Below are 20102 nucleotides of genomic sequence, written 5' to 3'. Positions count from 1 at the left end.
TATAGGGCATATAACTTAAGCAATATTCCCAAGACTCCAACTCTAGTTACCTTGATATTACAGCAAAGTTCCCAGCCTTCAACCTTGTTCCTCTCCGAGGTATTAACATAAGAAGTTGCTCATCTGTACATCCATAAGAAGCCATCTTTCAAAAATCTTCTCCCATTCTGTTGGCTCTCAGTTGAGGGTCTTGATAGTTTCCTTTGCTGTACAGAAGCTCTTCAGTTTCATGCAATCCTATGCATTGATTTGCCTTTTAGTTTCTTGTGTCTTTGAGGTCTTGTTACATCATTTACAGGGAAATGAACTGAACTGGAGGACATTATGCTAAGTGAGATTAGTCAGTCACAAAAAATAAGAAATAGAATGTTTTCCCTAATATGTGAAAGCTAGGGAGAAATGGGTAACAGGAGGAACTCTAGATGAAGAAGGAAATTCTATAGAGGAGCAAATAAGGCACCTAACTGAGGGGATGGGAGGAGGGAACAGGGAAACTCTCTAAAGTACATGATGTACTTAAACAAACATGTCAAAGTCAATCACTAAGCCAAGCATGGGAAGGAGGGAGGGGGAGGGAATGGGGTGAGGACTGGGTAAGGGCTAATGGGGTGATGTGTGCATGTATGCCTCCACCATCTTTTATCCTATTGAGCTGTATAACTACAATGCACCAATAAAGATTTTTTTTAAAAAAAAAGAAACTCAGTGGTTGTTTAAAAAAACAAAAAAAAGGAAGACATCTTTCATTTAACACACTTGCCTTTCTTATCAACATTTTGGGGAGGTAGGCTTGTCTTATATTTCACTGGAATCAGATCTTAATATTCCCCAAATCTTATGAAGCACTTTAGATTTATGTCACTTTGCTAATGGAGAAGGCAGCTAAATTACAGTATAAACTGAAGGACAAGAGTTATGCACACACAAAACCATCTTCCTAGAAATCTCTCTATCTGATTAATAAATTTTTAGGAAAAGGACATTGAGATAGACATGTTTTGGGTATTTCAATCTACCTCTTCTCATTTAAAAATAGGTTTATCCGGGTGTGGTGGTGAACACCTGTAATCCCAGTACTTGGGAGGCTGAGACAGGAGGATTTCAGGTCAAAGGCTAACCTCAGCAACTTAGTTAGAACCTCAGGCACTCATCAAGACCATTTCAAAATAAAAATAAAATAAAGCCAGGCATGGTGGCACCTGCTTGTAATCCCAGCATTCAGGAGGCTGAGACAGGAAGACCTTGGTTCTCAGCCAGCCTCAGCTACTTAGTGAGGCCCTTTGCAACTCAGTGAGACCCTGTTTCAAAATAAAGAATAAAATATAGGACTGGGGTGTACTTTGAAGGTAGAATGCCCCTGGGTTCCCTCTTCAATACTGCAAAAATAAATATATAAATAAATAAATAAATAAATACAGCTGCAGTATAGCTCAGAAATACAGTGTCCCTGGGTTCAGTCCCCAGGACCAAAAAATAAATAAGCTAAAAGTAAAATTGGGCCTTAATATATATTTTTGTGTAAAGAGACTTGATTTCGGCACTATTAGCCACACGTTCATCAAAACAAGACATAAATTTCCTAGTGTCCTAGGAGAAAGGTAAGTACTTAAGACAGCATCTGGATTCTAACCCACATGGGCCGGGTATTCACACTCTGTTTCACACCACCTCAGCTGCTTCCCTGGGTTAGAGGCCTCACCTTCGCAAGATGCCCGTTTTCTCGGGGACTCTGAGAGTAGGAATTAATCAATCATCGCACACAGCGAATATCTGAGTGAACGTGAGTTGATTGTCGCGCCAAAAGCAGAAAAGCATTTTGGGGAGTGAGGGCTTAAAACAAGTGCGCCGTGATTGAAGTGCGGGAGGGGTAAGAGGGAGAAAGCTGAAGCCGGCTGGGCTGATGGAGCGGGCAGCCGCCGCACGCGGTGTGTATTGAGAGATGGCGAGCCGAGAATCCCTCACCGTTCTCTCCAGGCCAGCCCCGACATCCAGCCATCATTTTAAATGTGAAGTGCTCTTGGATCTGATGTTGAGGGTTTCAGTTTTAGGATTTCAATGCTATTTTCTCTCTAAAAGGTCATTAGAGATCGGGTCGCCTGAAGATAACTCTCTCTGGCTCAGTGTGCTGCTTTTGTAAGTGTGCCCTCCTGAAAATAAACTACATCTGACAACCACTCGTGTGAATTACCTAAATAAAAGACTCACACTGTTAATGGAACACTTTTGTACTAGCAAAAGAAACCATTAGATTTGATGTTAAGAAGAAACTGCTCTACCACCCCTCCCCTGATGGATCGCATCCTTTCTTAGTTCTTCGCTGAATTATTGTATGGTATTTCTCTTTCTAATCTGCTCCCCTTTTTCAGAGTATTAAGAATATACATTTTGAAAATTGTGGTTAAAAAAAAATGTTGAGGCGTATATAAACTGTGAGATCATCAAAGCCTTCTCGGGTCTGGCATTGAGAATGCAGCTATCATGGGGAGCCTGGAAGGTAGGTGTGCATCTCAGGGAGTGAGGATTGTGTTATAAAAGGGAAGTGTAAGTAGAAATTGAAGCGTTAGGTTTGGGAAAAGAGGGAGCAGAGGCAGAGGAGACAGGCGTGTGGGGTACACATCACAGCCATTAACACCGAAGCCTCCTTGGGTCACAGCCTTCCAACTAATGGCTTCTGAAGTGGTATTTTCAAGGACCAGATGTAAACGCTGCTCAGCAGGCAGGCTCTGTTTGAACCCCCTCCCTCTTTTATCACCTGGCAGAGCCTGTGATCCACCTGGCTCACACATCAGAAAATGTCCTAAGTTAACAGCTATCTGTCTCCATCACTGGGGACCCTGTTGCTGTGAAGGGAGACAGGGCATCTGTGTACCTGGAAAAAGGGCGTTTGGTGCAGGATGAAACACACCCAGCTGACGTGCACGGCCAGAGGATCGCGCGTTACAGAGTCTGACGGGTTGAATGTGCGCGTGGAGATGGGAGCCTCAACACTCTGAGAGACAGCTAATAATCATGGTGACAGGCTGTCAAGCTTCCAGGTTTACCTTTCCTGTTTTGCATACTGACCCTGAACCGGGTGGCATGTTCACTGTCTATGCCTCGCCACCTAGCATCAAGGCCGGAGCATCCTTGGCTCAGATCTGGGCTAAGTAATGAGCGGCTGCCTTTGCCAGTCGTACACGATGGCATGCTGGTATTTATAAATGCCGTGCACAGAGACACGCTGGTAGGGGAGGCTGCCGAGGTTTCCTTGCTGTTGACGTGCAGAGGGTTTCAGGTGGGCAAGGAGAATCTCATTAGCGAGGTCTCCCGTTCTTCCTGTTTGGCTGCCAGAAGGCCACTGAGCCCGGCAAGGACGAGCACAGGCACAGAGGTGGCTGACTGACTGCCTGGAGGGCTGGCGTGTGCGCCCCACCAGCCATTTCCGATTCACTAACACTAATCTGCAATTCTCTGTATTCATCATTGTCTTCCACTGAATTCCCTGAAAACAGGCCCTGAGATCAAGATTCTTTTGAAAGTGATTTATGAGGAAAACAATCAGGAGAGAATGAGTGGGAACCACAAAGAGAGGAGGCTATGGTTGGCAGAATCATTTCCCCTCCCCAGATGCCTACCCCCTAAGACCCAGTACATACAAATGCATCACCATCCATGAGCAAAATCTGAGGTTTTCAATCATAGTTGATAGTCAGTGAAACACACAATGTGGGCATTATTTTTAATGGAATAGATGGGCCCAATGTTAGCATAAGAGTCCTTAAATGGGAAAAAATGGCAGGTCGAGAAGGAGCTGATGCTCTGTGAGCCAGATATCCGAGGCCTCATGTAAGGACTAGAGAAAGGAGGCCAGGTGGGCCCCAGCTGAGAGCCAGGCACAGAAACAGGACCTCAACCCCATGGAACTAAAATTATCCAAGCATCTGAATGAAGAAGGAAAAGAAATCTCTCCTAGATCCTATAAGATTAAAAACAGTCCCGCCAATACATTTTAGCCAGCTAGACCCCTTTGGGACTTCTGACATGCAGAAATACAAAATAATAAATAATATATTGTCGTCGTTTCAAGTTCCTGGAGTCATGGTCATTTGTTATAGAACCAATAGGAAACATAAGTATAAGTCCCACCTGAAAACCTGACTCATGCCCACCATATTAGTGGGCTTCTGTGCCTGGTTACTACATCCATATGACCACCTTCAGCTACCAAAACTGTGCCAATGACCAGCAAGTCTATATTTCTCATTCAGTGTCTTTACTGAGATGCAGATAAATGGACTTCACACCTCCTTCATAGTCACATGGAAGACAGGCTTTTTCCTCTCTCCCCCAACCCCAGCCTAGCTCACATAGATAACCTGTCCCTTCTCTTTCTATCAAAACAGATGGTACCAATTTCAGGCCGGCTGTCATCTTGGTCAGCCTCATTCTCTACTTTCATCCAGTAATCCTAACACTACAACAGCCCTGGGCCCCTCTGCCAACCCTCAACAATTGCAGCCTGGCTTCCCGCCACCAACATTTCTATTTCAACCACTACGGTTGACTCTTCACCCATCCTTAGTCTCACCATCTGCCCAGGTCAGCTTTGCAATGCATAAACCTGATTGAAGAATGCTTCACGGGCTTCCCATTAAGCTCAGAATAAAGTGTAAGTCCGAGAGTGGCTGAGAGGCTATCCGTAACCTGAGCCTTCACTCCCATGGCGGTTTGGACTTAGCTTTTTTCTCAATCCCATTTGCAATACCAAAATGGCGTAATTTTCCCAAGAGGACAGGTTTTCTCACTCTTCTGTGCTGTCCCAGGTTCTTTCTCTTCTGCCAGAAGATCCTTTATTCCCCTGACTGCCTAAACAATGCCAATCTATTTTTTGTATTGGTGCATTTTAGTCACACATCTTAATGGAGTACAAAATGGTAGAGGCATACATGCACGCATCACTCATTTAGCCGTTCCCCAGTTCCTCCCCCACTTCCTCCCCCGCCCTCCTTCTCAGGTTTGGCTTAGTGATGGACTTTGGTATGTTTGAGAATGTGCATCATGTACGTTAGGGAATTTCTCTCTCCCCCCTTCATCACCCTCAGTTACGTCGCCTTATTTGCTCCTCTATAGTTTCTCCTTCTTCATCTAGAGTTCCTTGAGATTTCATCTAATCCCAATTAGAATGGCAATAATTAAAAACACAAACAAGAAATGCTGGTGAGGGTGTGAAGAGGTGGAAACTTTAATACATTGTTGGAGGGACTGCAAATAAATGTGAACACTTTGGAAAACTATGGAAGATCCTCGGAAAAATGGGAACAAATCTACCATATGATCCTGCAATACCACTTCTGGATATCTACCCAAAAGAATGAAAACCAATCTACCAAACTAATGCTTGTATATTTATGTTCATAGCTGCGCAATTCCCCATAGCCAAATCATGGAACCAGCCAAGATGTCCATCAACAGATGAATGGATTACAAAACTATGGGATATGTACACAATGGAATTTTACCCAACCTATTCTTAAACACTTAGTCTAGTATCTTCCAATATTTCTGTGACCACGTGGGCCCAGTAAAATGCCATGTCTTTTCTCTGCCATAGGTTTCTTTCTGACATGCCCTTTCCTGAGTGGTTATCACAACAGATTATGTAACAATTTACCCACCTTTTGCCCTCCTCCCAGTTGGACCACGAGCTCTTGAGGAGCAGGAATCACATCTCGTCCAGTGCAGTAGCCCAAGAACTAGCACACAGAAGAGCTCAAAAACTATCTGTTAGATTTAATAAAAGAAAAATGTGAGAAAATGGTTGAATCAAGAGCACTTTGCTTCATGGCCAAATATGCAGATTCCCGGGTTTCCCAGAAATCCCTGGAAGATGCTTCTCAGAGATTAATGATCAGGAGGACATTCCTGCAGATGCTTATCTTGACACCATATGCTGTCACAAGCCCGCAAGCCTCCCAGGACATACACACCTGAAAACACTTTAGCTGAGACACTGTCACAGAGGGAAGGGGTCACAGCCCTCTATGACACCAGTTAGAGTGGCGTGTAGTGGTTCAAGATATTAGACAAAGCTGGCAAACATTTTATATCCCAAGATTAAACCTGAGAGGTTACTGATTGTTATGAACAAAAGAGGAGCTTTCCAGCATGGGCAGAGAAATCTACTCAAGAAATTGAAACAGGAGACAATTTTTTTTCCCAAATGCAATAATCACACAGACCAAAGGAAAGGGGATTCAAACATCTCCCCTTCTCTTAGAATCTATTCAGGTCTTTCTTGGAGAAAAGTAACAGCAACACTTTTAGTCCTTTTTATTTTTTATTTTGAGACAGGATTTAAGTTGATGAGGCTGTCCTTAAACCTACAATGCTCCTGTCTCAGCCTCCCAAGTACTGAGACTATAGACATGTACCATCACACCCAGTTCAGAATTTTTTTTTTTTTTTGCGCGTCTGGGAATGGAACCCAGGGGCATTCGACCTCCAAGATACACCCCATGCCCTATTTTTTATTCTTTATTTTGAAACCAGGTCTCGCTGAGTTGCAGAGGGCCTCACTAAGTAGATGAGGCTGTCTGTGAACCGCAGTCCTTCGGTCTCGGCCTCCCGAATGCTGGGATTACAAGTGTGCGCCACCACGCCTGGCTCCAGCTCAGAATTTTAAGAAGGCAAATAAGTTATCTAATCTCTTTCTCAGCCAGATATGAAACCATTGCAAATCAGAGGAGAACTCAGAGGACCTCCATATCCTAACAGTTGTAAACTAAAAAGAGCAAGCAAGCTGTCCTGTTACACTAAGTTCACACATTCTCAGCCCTCTGTGCAATGCCCATGTAAAAATAAACAGCTCTGAGACCTGCAGAAAAAATGCACCTCTTTGCACCCACTCTCAGTGCATGCTCAGCTACCAGCCAGTCTTCTTCAAGTGTCTTCTCTATCTCTGCTGGTACTCCTATTTATGCATATATGCATTATGTATTTAGTTTTATATTTTCTTCACCAAAAGCTGTCATCCCTATTTTAACAGATTTCTTTTCACTGTTGAAACAATACATGAAAGAGAAGGACACAAAAAGACTAAGCCAAATGGCACATTGTCCCTCAGTGATGTTGTACCCATGGTCACAAAATGTTTGTCAGCTGCCACAAAGGCTAAGCCTGTCATGATTTGCTCTTAGGTCTAATTTTGTGCCCCTAGTCAGAATGACATAGTGACCATTTTCTTATTTCAAGATCATTTTCCTGTTATCAGGATTTACATTTCCTACTATTGACTTTGCTGGTGTGTTGTTGCTAGTCTTGAGTTTGCAGCAGGAAATATACAAGGTACAGGGGGCCATTTTGTCCTATTGAGTGTACACAACTTTGTGTAGACCCTCTCTGCTGGTTTCCTGACCACCTACCTGGATAAACACCTGCAGCTGGTGGGGTTCTACACTAGGACCTGTGGCTCACTGACTCGGACCCTCTCCCTTTCTTCTCCTTCCTTTGGTTTCTAGGTCTTAGCCCCGTCAACACCAAGCCTCCGTCTGAAATTTACTCCCAATGCCCTGGGCTCTGTCATTCCCGCCCAGTCCTCTACATCACACTCTTGGACATTTCTTGTCCCAATAGGAAAAGCACAGCATGCTCACTTCTATGAGCATAACTGTAAAGCAAAGAGACTGATTCCACAAAGCTGACCCCCAAATAAAGTCATATGGCTTTCACCATCCAGCCTATATTTATCTGTTTATATTCTTAATTTATCCATGTAGATAGAGATACTGCATTTAGATTTTTATTCCCTTTTTCTCTATAACTGTCATTCTATTTTTAAAAGAGTTTTCACTCTTCAGATTGGTAGGAAAAGACAGAATTATACAGGTAAGTTGCTGCTGCTACTGGATTGATGACTTATAAATAACAGACAGGTTTTTCTCACAGTTCTAAAAGCTAGGAAGTCCAAGATCAGGTTGCTAGTTGATTCCATGTCTGGTCAGGGCCTGCTTGCAGGCTCAGAGATACCATCTTCTCACTCTATCCTCAGATGGTAGGGAGACAAGGGCACTAATCTCATTCATGAAGGCTCAGCCCTCAAGACCTGGTCATCTCCCAGAAGCCCCAGCTGCTAATACCAACAGAGTTGGGGGGAGTCAGGTTTCAGCATTCAGACCAGAGCACCAGACATTGTTAATGCCCAAAACATCCCCACAGGACCCCAAATCCCTTTCGGGAGACTAGGATAGCTTCAGTTGCAAAACTATAAATTATTTCATGGTTCTGGCCATAAAAGCATTTGTGCAGAATAATTTAAGATAATAATTATTTAAGAAACAAGAGAAGAATTCGATTGAAGGCATAGTAAAATGATTTGTAAGAAACTGATTAACTATATTTGAAATATTTGGGGCCTGCTTGCTAATGATCTAGGGGGGACTCCTATTTGGTTCACCGAAATCTATTCTCTCTCTCTTCCATGAAAACAGGCATTTGTGGAATTTAGTGAAAGAAATGTAGATTCAATGATAACTTTGTTTAGCAGAACTGTCCTCGGAGCCTGCCCAGACAGACTGATGCCTTTTAGATATGCCAGTGCACTTGGGAACTCTTTGTCATAGCAACATGACCATCACCTTGGCTTAGCCAACAAATTAGAAGTAATATTGAGGATAAGAGAGCCCCTCAGCAAGGACTGCTGGTACTTGGAGCAGTTCACACAGCCAGGGCAGGAGCCCAACATCAGGAGGACTGCTGTGTTCCTGGATTATGAGTTGGGGGAGGTTTCATTCTATGATCTGGACCAAAGGTCCCTTTTGCATACCTTGACCCATAAATTCAGCGGAGAGCTTGTGCCTTTCGTCACTATTTGCAATTGGTCAACAGCTCTTACGATCAGCCTTGTCAGAGGGGGGTGAGCAGCTGTCTGCTCCTCTTTTTCTATACTGTGTTTTCTTCCCGTGTTTTTAGGCAGTGGAAATAAAGACTGTGAGTCCCTTCAAAAAAAGAAGTGATATTGAATAATTATGATAATAATACAAAATCAATCAAAATAAAGTAGAAACTAGTACCTGAAAGCAGGACAATACAAACAAAATCTAGAATATGTTCTTAAAATGGCTCAAAAAAGCCTTGGTAGGAGGCAGTAAAAAAAATTAGATATTGCCTACTGAATTTTTTACTTCTTGTCACAGTAAAGCAGCTGGTAAAACTCTCACCTGTGCAACTTAGAAAACAGATTGCATGCCTGAGAAGCCTAAAGGAAACTCTAGAGAAAAGAATGGGAAACAATCAGAAATCAAGGGAGTCATTTTCTTTAACACTGTTAATAAGATCCAGAAAAAAAGAGATAAACTCAGACAATAATGTGACAGTTTCAAGAGAATTAGAGGTACATATCTGATAAGTGAGACACTCCTTGCCTACAGTCAGAAATCTAAATCTCACCAAGAGTGCTGGTACATGCTTATAATCCCAGTACTTAGAAGGCTGAGACAGGAGGATTGTAGGTCCACGGCCAGGCTCAGGTACTTAGTGAGGCCCTCCACAACTTAGTGAAACCCTGTTTCAAAATAAAGAATAAAAAATAGGGCTGGGGTGTAGCTCAGAGGTAGAATGCCCCTAGGTTCAATCCCCAGTATCGAAGAAAAAAAAAATCTAAATCTCTTGAGGATCCAGAAATAAAGGAGCCTCAGGGGATGGGGAAAAACATAGATTCTGCACCCAAGAATAGCAGAACCTAAATCTATAACCTAAGGGCATTCTCACACCTCCTATAAAGACTCCTTGGCAAGAGATGCAGCCAGACAGAAGGCAGCTAAAGAGGGTTATCTTCCAACAGAAGTCTAATTAAGGATTAGGGGGAAGGACTGAGAAGTGTTTCCCACAAATAAAAAATAAAAAGCAGGTTATATAGGAGTAGAAATAACTGGGAGCAAATATAGGCAGTCTCTGACTTATGGTTTGACTTCTTCAAATTTACAATGAGGCAAAAGCAATATGCATCCAATAGAAATGGTATTTGGAATTTTGAATTTTGATCTGTTCCCAGGCCAATAATGCTTTGTTCTCTTGATGGGCAGAGGTAAAAGTTACACTTCTAATCAACCATGTGATCAAGAAGGTCAATTCTGCAGTCTACATGTCACTAAGTCATGATGTACAGTGCATTAAGTGTATTAACTGCAATCTTGTGTTACACTATTTCCAAGCAGTAATGGATTTATTGGGACACAGTCTCATCCTAGGTGAAGAAGTATCTATAATTGAAGGCCCAAATGTTTCAGAAAAATATCTTACCTGAAGAATGACAGTTCTGGTCAGCTTTGGGTAGGTCCAGGCTTCCTTTATCCAAAAGCCAACAGCAAAAACTATACTCTCAGACCAGATGTGGTGGCATATGCTTGTAATCCCAGCATTTGGGAGGCTAAGACTGGAGGATTGCAGTTTGTGGACAGCCTCAGCTACTTAGCGAGGCCCTTTGCAACCCAGTGAGACCCTGTTTCAAAAATAAAAAGACAAAAAGATAGGGCTGTGGGTGTAGCTTGGAGGGACAATGGCCCGTGGTTCCATCTCCAGTAGGACATAAAAAAGATTAAAAAAAAAAAAAAAGTTGTACTCTCCAACACCCATTTCTAATTAAAAAAAAACTATTACACAACATTAATATACAAGATAGAGTCAGAGTCCACAGAGAAGAATAGATGTGATCCCAGAAAGCAGAAATGGACCAGTCAGATGGTGTTCCAGTCAGCATTCTTGCAGCTATAACCTAAAAGATTGGCCATGTAACTTAAAGGAAAGAAGATTTATTATCTTATGCTTTCAGATTCAGTCCATGTGAGGCCAAGGACCCTGGATCTCAGTCAGAGCATGGCAGCAGAAAGCAGAGAGAGAGAAAGCACAAGGGCTGTGCTCTTCACATCATGAAACCCAGGAGCAAGCAAGAGAGCAAGGGAGGAGGAACCATCTATAAAATCCCCAAGGCCACATCCCCAGATATCTACCTCCAGCCACATCATATGGCCTGGGTCTCCAACCATATAAATCCATTACAAGATTTATCCACTTCTGGGATTCCAACCCTCATGACTCGATTATATCAACTCCACACATTAATAACTGAGCTCTTTAGGAGACATTTTATATCTAACTAGAACAGATAGATAGCTAACTCCAGACCACACTCCATGGACAGGATAAGTCTTTGAAGAGAGTAAGGACTGCTATGTTCTCAGTCATATGTCTATTTTTATACTCACCAGATCATAAAGAGGTTAATCTGGACCTGCTGAAGAAAACAATCATCTTGTGTTCCTGAACTGGAAACTGATGCAGTCATGGGTGGGTGCTGGGTTGCCCTCTTTGTCATGCAAGAAGAATGTGTCAGTCAACATTCTCACTGCTATGGTCCTAAACAACTGAACATGCAATTTAGAGGGAGGATTTATTTGCTCAAAGTTTTTGGAAATTTGGGGCTTAGTCCATGTGAGGTCAGAGAAACAGAGAGGGAAAGAGAAAGGGCTCTTTTCTCACATCATGGAGGCCAGAAGCAAGAAATCCAAAAACAAGGTAATTCAAATATGCACACAGTCCTTAACGTAATATTCCATACCTTCTCCAATCTCACCCTACCTGCCTAGGTTACCACCCAGTAAATCTATCACAATGAATTTATCTACTTATGAGATTCTAACCCTCTTACTTAATTATATCAAATTTGAACATTACTACATAAGCTCTTCAGGGGTTATCCTGTATAAAACCATAACAAATATTCTAAGAAATGTGTGCATGGATATTTAGGGAGTCAGGGTGTCCAACAGACAATTATGTCCCAAATCTTCCCTCACATAGTTCATGGACATATACCTAGAAGTGACGCATTACAGCTTGCATTGGAATGTAAATTAGAAGTAATGTTTGCCAACAATGATATTTTATCTAACTCCAGTTAGAATTGCAATTACCAAGAATACAAAGAATAAATGCTGGTGAAGATGTGGGGAAATAGGAACTTTCATGCATTTTTGGTGAGATTGTAAATTAGTACTGCTTTAGGGATCAGTGTAGAGATTCCTAAAAAGACTAAAAATATAATCATCATATTGATCCAGTTATTACTACTCCTCAGTATCTTTCCAAAGGAATTAGTCAGAATACTATAGGACTAGATGCATATCCCTGTTTATAGCAGCACAATTCACAATAGACAAGTTATAGAATCACTGTAGGTATCTAATAACAGGTGAATGAATAACAAAAATGGTGTGCATACACACAGTAAAATTTTACTCAGCCATAAAGAACAAAATTATATCATTTGCAGGAATTGCAGAAAATAAATAGAACCAAAGAATATTATGCTAATATTAACAACTCTAAGAAATCAAGTTTTGTATGCTTTCTCACATATGTGAAAGAATATAGAAAACTAAAGAGACTTCCAATAAATGAAGAGACCAGTAGAATAGTGGAGGGGGATTGATAGAGGAAAGTGGGGAAGAAAAAAGGAGCATTGAGGAAAAAATAGTTGGAACACCATTATGTTTATATATGATGGTATCACCACCAATCTCACTAATTATACAGAAAGAGAGGAAAAGGATCAGAATGGAATCCAAAGGGAAACACAAAGAAATGGGTGAATGTATGTTTATATCACCCATTTATATCACTTGAACTTCACTATGACATATAATTAAAATGGATCCATAAAAGTATTTTTTAAAATAAGTGTTGTTTGCACTTCAAAACATCATTGTCGACTTCCAGAAAGATGGCAACTGAAGGAAGCACCACATCTCAGTCCTGTTGACTCTCAAACTATCTCCATGAAAACAGCATCTTTACAAAAAAAAAACAGCAAAAAAATTAAACAAAGCAATGAAAATTGAAAGAAAAAGAACCAGAAGACAGAAGAAAGGTCAGCAAATTTCCCTGAGTGTTTTCCCTGGAAAACAGCTGTATGCCATCTTGCCTAGCTGCACTGAGATGTTCTCTAGAGACCTGCAGCAAAAAAAGCCAATGACTTGATGCAAAGTAAGTAGCTGCAGACCATCACAGTTGTAAGCAGTTGGCACCTTACTCCACAATCCACAGATATCTTACTGTCCAGAAGACCAGCTAGAACTTTTGACAGTAGCAGCCAAGCCTACCTCATCATCCAGAGATCCAGAGTGGCACTCACTAACACCATAAATGAAATAGCCATCCCTAGGAGACTACCCAGCCAGAAGAACCCAATACAATACAATATTATTGGTTGCCCCAAACATAGAAGCAACCACTTGAATAAAACAATTTGTGACATTAAGCCACACATAGAACCCAATACAATATTATTGGGAGACTTCAACACTCCTATCCTACCAATAAATCTTCTAGACAAAACGGCAGAAAAGATGCCTCAGACCTTAAGAACACCATAAACCAAATGGACCTATTAGACACATATAGAATATTCCACCCAACTACAGTTGAATTCATATTTTTCTTAGCTGTTCACTGAATCCTCTTCAAAATAGACCATATCCTGGTCTATTTTGACCAAAGCGAGCACTAGCAAATTTAAAAAAAATGTGTCATAATCTTTTGCATCTTTTCATACTACAATGGAATAAAAGTAGAACTTAACCATAAGAAACCACATAAACACATGGAAACTTAACAGTAGACTCTTTAATGAGGAATGGGTCATACAAGACATAAGGGGAGAAATTACAAAATTCCTAGAAATAAAAAAAAGCAAAGGCATAACATATCGAAATCTCTGAAACACCTTGTAGGAAGTATTAATAGGAAAATTTATAGCTCTGAGTGCTCACATACAAGGAAGAGAAAATCATCAAATAAATAATGACACATCTCAAAGTCCATGAAAAACAAGGACAGTCTAACCCCAAAGCCAGTAAAAGACAGAAAATTATTTAAATCAGAGCAGAAATCAATATAGTAGAGAATTTTAAAACTGCAGAAAATCAACAAAACCAAAAGCTGGTTTCTTGAAATATAAGCAAGATAGATAAAACAGTAACCAATAGAAAGAATCAACCCAAATTAGTAACATAAGAGATTATATTACCCCAAGCAGCACAGAAATGTAGAGGATTATCAGAAACTTCTTCGCAAAACCATATTCCAACAAAATGGAAAATCTAAAAGAAATTATCAAGTTTTTAGGTATATACAACCTTTCTAAATTTAATCAAGAAGATATAGAAATTTAAACTGATCAGTAACATTCAAAGAGACTGGAACAGCAATAAAAAACCCACCATCAAAGAAAAGCCCAGTTCTCAGCAACAAACCATGCAAGAGGCATCACAATACCTGACTTCAGACTATACTACAGTCTCATTAATAAAAATGCACAAAACAAACACATGACCAATGAAGAATAGAAGACTCAGAAACAAATCCACACACTTACACTTACAGCCATTTGATTTTTGACAAAGGGGCCAAAAATATACATTGGAAGAAAGCCTCTTTAACAAATTGTGTTGGCAAAACTGGTTAACCATATGCAGAAAAATGGAAATAAACCCTACTTGAAGGTGGATCATAGAAAATTATCTGAAAATTAGACCAGAGACCTTGTAGCTCCTTGAAGAAGGTGTAGGTCTAACCCTTCAACACAAAGGCACAGGTAAAAACTTCCTCAACAAGACCCCCAAGGCACAAAAAATTAAAATAAGGATCACTATGTGGGATTGCATTAAACTTAAGAAGTTCTGTAAAACAAAAGAAACTATTAAGAATCTCAACAGAGAGCTAACATAATGCGAGTAATTTTTTGCCAACTGCTCTAATAGAGGACTAATATCTAAAATATACAAAGAACTCAAGAAACTCATTGCTAAGAAAACAAATAGCCCAATTAAAAATGGGAAAGTGAACTAAATAGATACTCCACAAAAAAAAAACTTCAAATGGCCAATAAAGGTATGAGAAAATGTTCAATATCAATGGCAATTAGAGAGATGCAAATCAAAACTATCCTGAGATTTCATTTAATCCCAATTAGAATGGCAATTATTAAAAATAAAAATAACAATAAATGCTGGTGTTGGTATGGTTAAATTAGAACTGTAATACATTGTTTGTGGGATTGCAAATTAATGCAACTACTTTCGAAAATGTATAGAGGATTCTCGGAAGAATGGGAATGAACCTACCTTATGACCAAGCAATACCATTGCTGAGTATCTACTCAAAAGAATGGAGATACCAAACTGCCAGACTAATACATGTGTATCTATGTTCATAGCTACCAAATTCACAATTGCCAAACTATGGGATGAGACAAGATGTCCATCAACAGGTGAACAGATTACAAAACTATGGAATATGAAACAATGAAATGTTACTCAGCCATAAAGAAGAATAGAATTATGCTATTTTCAGGGAACTGGATGGAACTGGAGAACATTATGCTAAGTGAGATTATCCAGTCACCAAAAGGGAAACATAGGATTTATTCCCTGATATGTGGAAGCTAGGGAGAAAATGGGACATCGGAGGGACCCTAGACAAAGAAGGAGGAACCTGAAATGAGTAAAGAAGGTGACCTAAGAGGGAGATGGGAGGGAGGGAGAAGAAAGCATGATGTATATTATGTACACTCACAAACATATCAAAATTGGTCACTAAGCCAGAACTGGAAGAGGGAGAGGGGAGGAAATGGGGTGGGAACTGGGGAAGGGCTAAACGTGTGATGGGCACCTATACTATTGTGTACCTCATAGTGATGTATGATTACAATTCACCAATCATTTTTTTCAATCATCATTGTCACTTTACTAAAAAGAATTCTCTTGCTCTTGGCTTCTCCCCTTTCCATGAGCTGAAACACAGCCAAGGGTGCATCCCAGGTCCCAGTGTGGGCTGCGTATTGAAGGACAGCACTCCAGGAGATTTTGAATACAGCAGGACAAGATCAAATCCAGGTCTGTCAAGACCGCCCTTTGAGAAGCACCGCGACCCCATCTCCTGAGCACGGGCTGGCTGAGGAGCAAACTCTGCCTCACTCAGACCATTTTATTCGTGGTCCCCTTTGCTACATTGGCTTAGCCTATTCCACAATCAACTTGCCATTATGTTTGGGCCCCTTCTCAGGGATGATGAAACTTTTGGTGTAAGACAGGACAGTTTCAAGGGGTTATTCTCAGAAATAAAAGACGCCCATTTGCTGAAGTCAAGCCAAGCAATTAAGTGAGTGAAAAGTCAAACTGAGATCTATTTTATAGTCCAATTAAAGCTACACATAGCTATTCTTATAAAGACTCCAAACGCCTTATACGTTGAAATTTTCTTGTACCTCCTATGGCCTGTGCTATGGCCTCCAATTCCATGAGTGGGAAGAGAAGCCGTCAGAGATAGAAAACAAACCAGTAGCTTTGAGGTCAGCAACCTGCATGGTTTCAGGACAGCAAGCTCATCTTCATCACTTGGCTCTTCTCTGCATTGATTTCAAAAGTCCTTTTATATTGTTTGCCTTTCTAAGCCTTCAAAAAGTCAATCAAGCTAGAATCATATAGAAATAAATTATGAATTTACTGAAGGCAGGGGTGGCTTGGAGTCAATGGACTTAGACACACTTGAAGCCTTTATAAAGATATTCCAATGGAAAAAAATTCTAAAGCTACATGTAAATTTTTATAAGTGAACACTCCAACTTACAGGTGGAGAGGGAACAGTGAACATAGAACTGTTTGATCCAGTAGGTTAAGTAGTAGGTAGAAGATAATAGAGAATAAATTGCCAGCAGATGTTGTTGTTGGTTCAGAGCTTGAGACTGCCAAATCGGAATGGGCTATTGGGATATCATGGAATATAAATGACTTCCTCATTCTGGGTGATTTAATTTCACTGAGTTGAAACTTGCAACTCTTTATTATGAGATGTTCAATGTAGCTGAAAATTTTTTAAATCTAAAAAGCATGTCTTTACATGAAATGAAGCCCTTTATTAGATAGCATTAATCCCCTCCCCAAGGACTAAACCCATGATGTGCTGGAGATCCTTCTTTCTGTCGTACCAGAGCCACCACAGGGACCTCTTCACAACTACTGTTCAGTGACATCCTGACAGTGGCTGAAAATCAACTAGGATGACAGTATGTACACCATAAAAATTAGCAAAGGCTACAAGTAAGGGTTGTTACACTTTTTTTTTTTTCCAGAGGGCTGGCTTACCAGCTCATCACCACTGAGGGCAGAGACAGCTAGAGCTGTCAGACAAGAGTCAGTCAGGTCACAGTCCCTCCCAAGAGCCTTTGCACCCAAGTGGCCTGGCTTCCAATCAGCACAACCCTCAGGGCCATCCCAGTCTTCCTGAGGCTGCAGCTCAGCCCGGTTCCTCCCGTGTGAATCGGCCTCCTCTGCTCTCCCCTAGTGTGGATCCAGAGCTCCACACTCTCACAGGGGAATCTCAATCTACAAGTCAGCTTTGCCATAACCCCAACTTGAGACAGAGGCACGAGAAGGACATAAAATGCATTAGCGAGCGCTAAAATAGAAAATCACTCCACAAAGATATCTAAAGCACTCCTCAGTTTTGCACTGTTTAAACTGATCTATTAAAAATTTTTATTGTTCTTGTTACTGTTGCTCTTCTTTTCTCCAGAAATCTCTTCTCTTGGGGAATATTTTTATTGGTGCATTTCAATTATACATCATAACGAGGTTCAGTGTGATAGAAACGTACACGCACCCAGTACTTACTGAGTTTCCCTCTGGATCTCACCCCCCTCCTTTACCCTCCCCATATAGGATACTGAAGTTGGTGTTGATAACTTCATATATGAAGAGTATTATTTGAATTATTGCGTCATCAATTCTTCCCATTCACCTATCCATTTCCCTCCCCAAAGTTCCTTCCACTATATTGATTTTTTCTCGTTTTTCTGAGTTCTCTTCTGTTTACTGTCGCGCGCAGTGACGACTCTTACACGATCTTCCTCAAGCAGTTTTATTACCCCAGGTTCTTGTACAGTTACCATTCCTCTTTAATGCTCTCTCAACGCCCTCTCAGGTAAAAACAACATCAGTCTTCTATCCTCTCCCTCATCACTCCACCAACCCTCCTTCTGGCACTCTATGTCTCTGCTGCAGCACACACCGGTCACAGTGGTGGCTTTGTGAACATGTCCGTCGCAGCTCGGAGCCCAGAGCAGTCCGCCAAGAAACTGCTCTTCCTGTCCACCAACCCTCTTCTCCTTCTCCTTCCTCCCCGCTAGGGCATGCGCGCTTTTTAACCTTCTCCTGGGCGGGCAGGTGGTAGCACGAGGCGTTGCGTCACTAATTATCCGTAAGGCGCCTGATAGGGCTCACTGCGCAGGCTCAGGGCACCGCCAGCCTCGTGAGCCTCGTGACTTGGCTGCAAGCCCAGGCGCCATCTTGAGTCCACACTGGCAACAAGCCTGGGTGCCACCTCGGTCCTGCCGAGTGGGCCCCAACATATCTCCCTTTTTGTTTTATTAAAATAAGGCTCGGGATCGTGCCTGTCTTAGGTTGCCGACCCTCAAGGACCATTCTTACCCGTCATTGGGAGAACAATAGCATGATTGTTTCCCTGTCTTAGGTTGAAAGGTCCCGGGGACGATCTTACCCGTCACTGACTACCGATCCAGCATACTGAGCCATACATGGGGAGATAAGCCAGCTTCTAGGGCTGCCAGAGCTTGCACCAATATGCGCTGTTGTTGCAGTGCGCGTTGTCGAGTTCGCCTGATATATCCAACCATGAAACATCATGCTACCACCAGCAAGAATGCCCAGAACGCCATGCCACCCCAGTCTTTTAAAAAACCCAATGTTCCATGTATCAAGTCCATCCATTGTTGTACTGCAGCGACTTCTACGCGGGTAGGATTAATTGCAGCGATGGACGCTCGTAGCTCAATCATGGTGTGTTCAAATTCACGGCTCCAAGTTCCTAGAAGCGTCTTGCTTAATTGACGAAACAAATTGCCTGCATGGGAGAAATTCTGATACTGCACATACGTTATACATATAGTCCAGATAATTGAGCTTGCTGAGCCATGCCAGCAGCCACATGTGAGGATAGAGCATTCATAGTGGCTGCAATAACTGCCACGGCCACAGAGGCCACAATTACAGCAATAAGAGCAGAAATTCCAAAGTCTCCAAGGGTGCATAGAAGCATAGCAGAAAGTCAGAAAACAGGTATCAATAAAACAACCTAAACTATCCATCTCTACGGTACCGAGCAGTAGTTTACAACTCTTACGTTAGGAACTAATCTTCTGACCTATCCTTTACACATTAGGCGCCTTTTCCAACTAACCTCAGGTGTCTTCCATCTATGGTGGCGGATTAGGAGAGGGAGTCGAATCAGGACCAGCCCGATTTTCTAACTTGCTTACACTAAAAAATATCCTCCTTAATGGAGCCCCCTTTGATCGGGGAAAATACAGCGCTGTCCCTCGCTTTTCCGCGAGCCTCGCTTATCCGCGAGCCTTATTTAAAAAATATCCTCCTTAATGGAGCCCCCTTTGATCGGGGAAAATACAGCGCTGTCCCTCGCTTTTCCGTGAGCCTCGCTTATCCGCGAGCCTTATTTAAAAAATATCCTCCTTAATGGAGCCCCCTTTGATCGGGGAAAATACAGCGCTGTCCCTCGCTTTTCCGCGAGCCTCGCTTATCCGCGAGCCTTATTTACTAAAAAATATCCTCCTTAATGGAGCCCCCTTTGATCGGGGAAAATACAGCGCTGTCCCTCGCTTTTCCGCGAGCCTCGCTTATCCGCGAGCCTTATTTACTAAAAAATATCCTCCTTAATGGAGCCCCCTTTGATCGGGGAAAATATCCTCCTTAATGGAGCCCCCTTTGATCGGGGAAAACACTAAAAAATATCCTCCTTAATGGAGCCTCCTCCTCCCTTTTCGGAGTCAAAGGAGTACTTACCAGCCGGCTGCCCGGGACTGCCGAGGTTCTGATCAAAGCGAAGTTCCCCGTACGGGCCACCACTTGTCGTGCGCAGTGACGACTCTTACACGATCTTCCTCAAGCAGTTTTATTACCCCAGGTTCTTGTACAGTTCCCGTAAATCTTCTTCCCGTAGATCTTCTCCCGTCGATTCTCCCGTAGATCCCCTCCCCC

Source organism: Muscardinus avellanarius (genome assembly GCF_963383645.1).
Source record: "Muscardinus avellanarius genome assembly, chromosome: 6".
Classification (NCBI taxonomy): Eukaryota; Metazoa; Chordata; class Mammalia; order Rodentia; family Gliridae; genus Muscardinus; species Muscardinus avellanarius.
Note: the sequence above shows the minus strand (reverse complement) of the source record.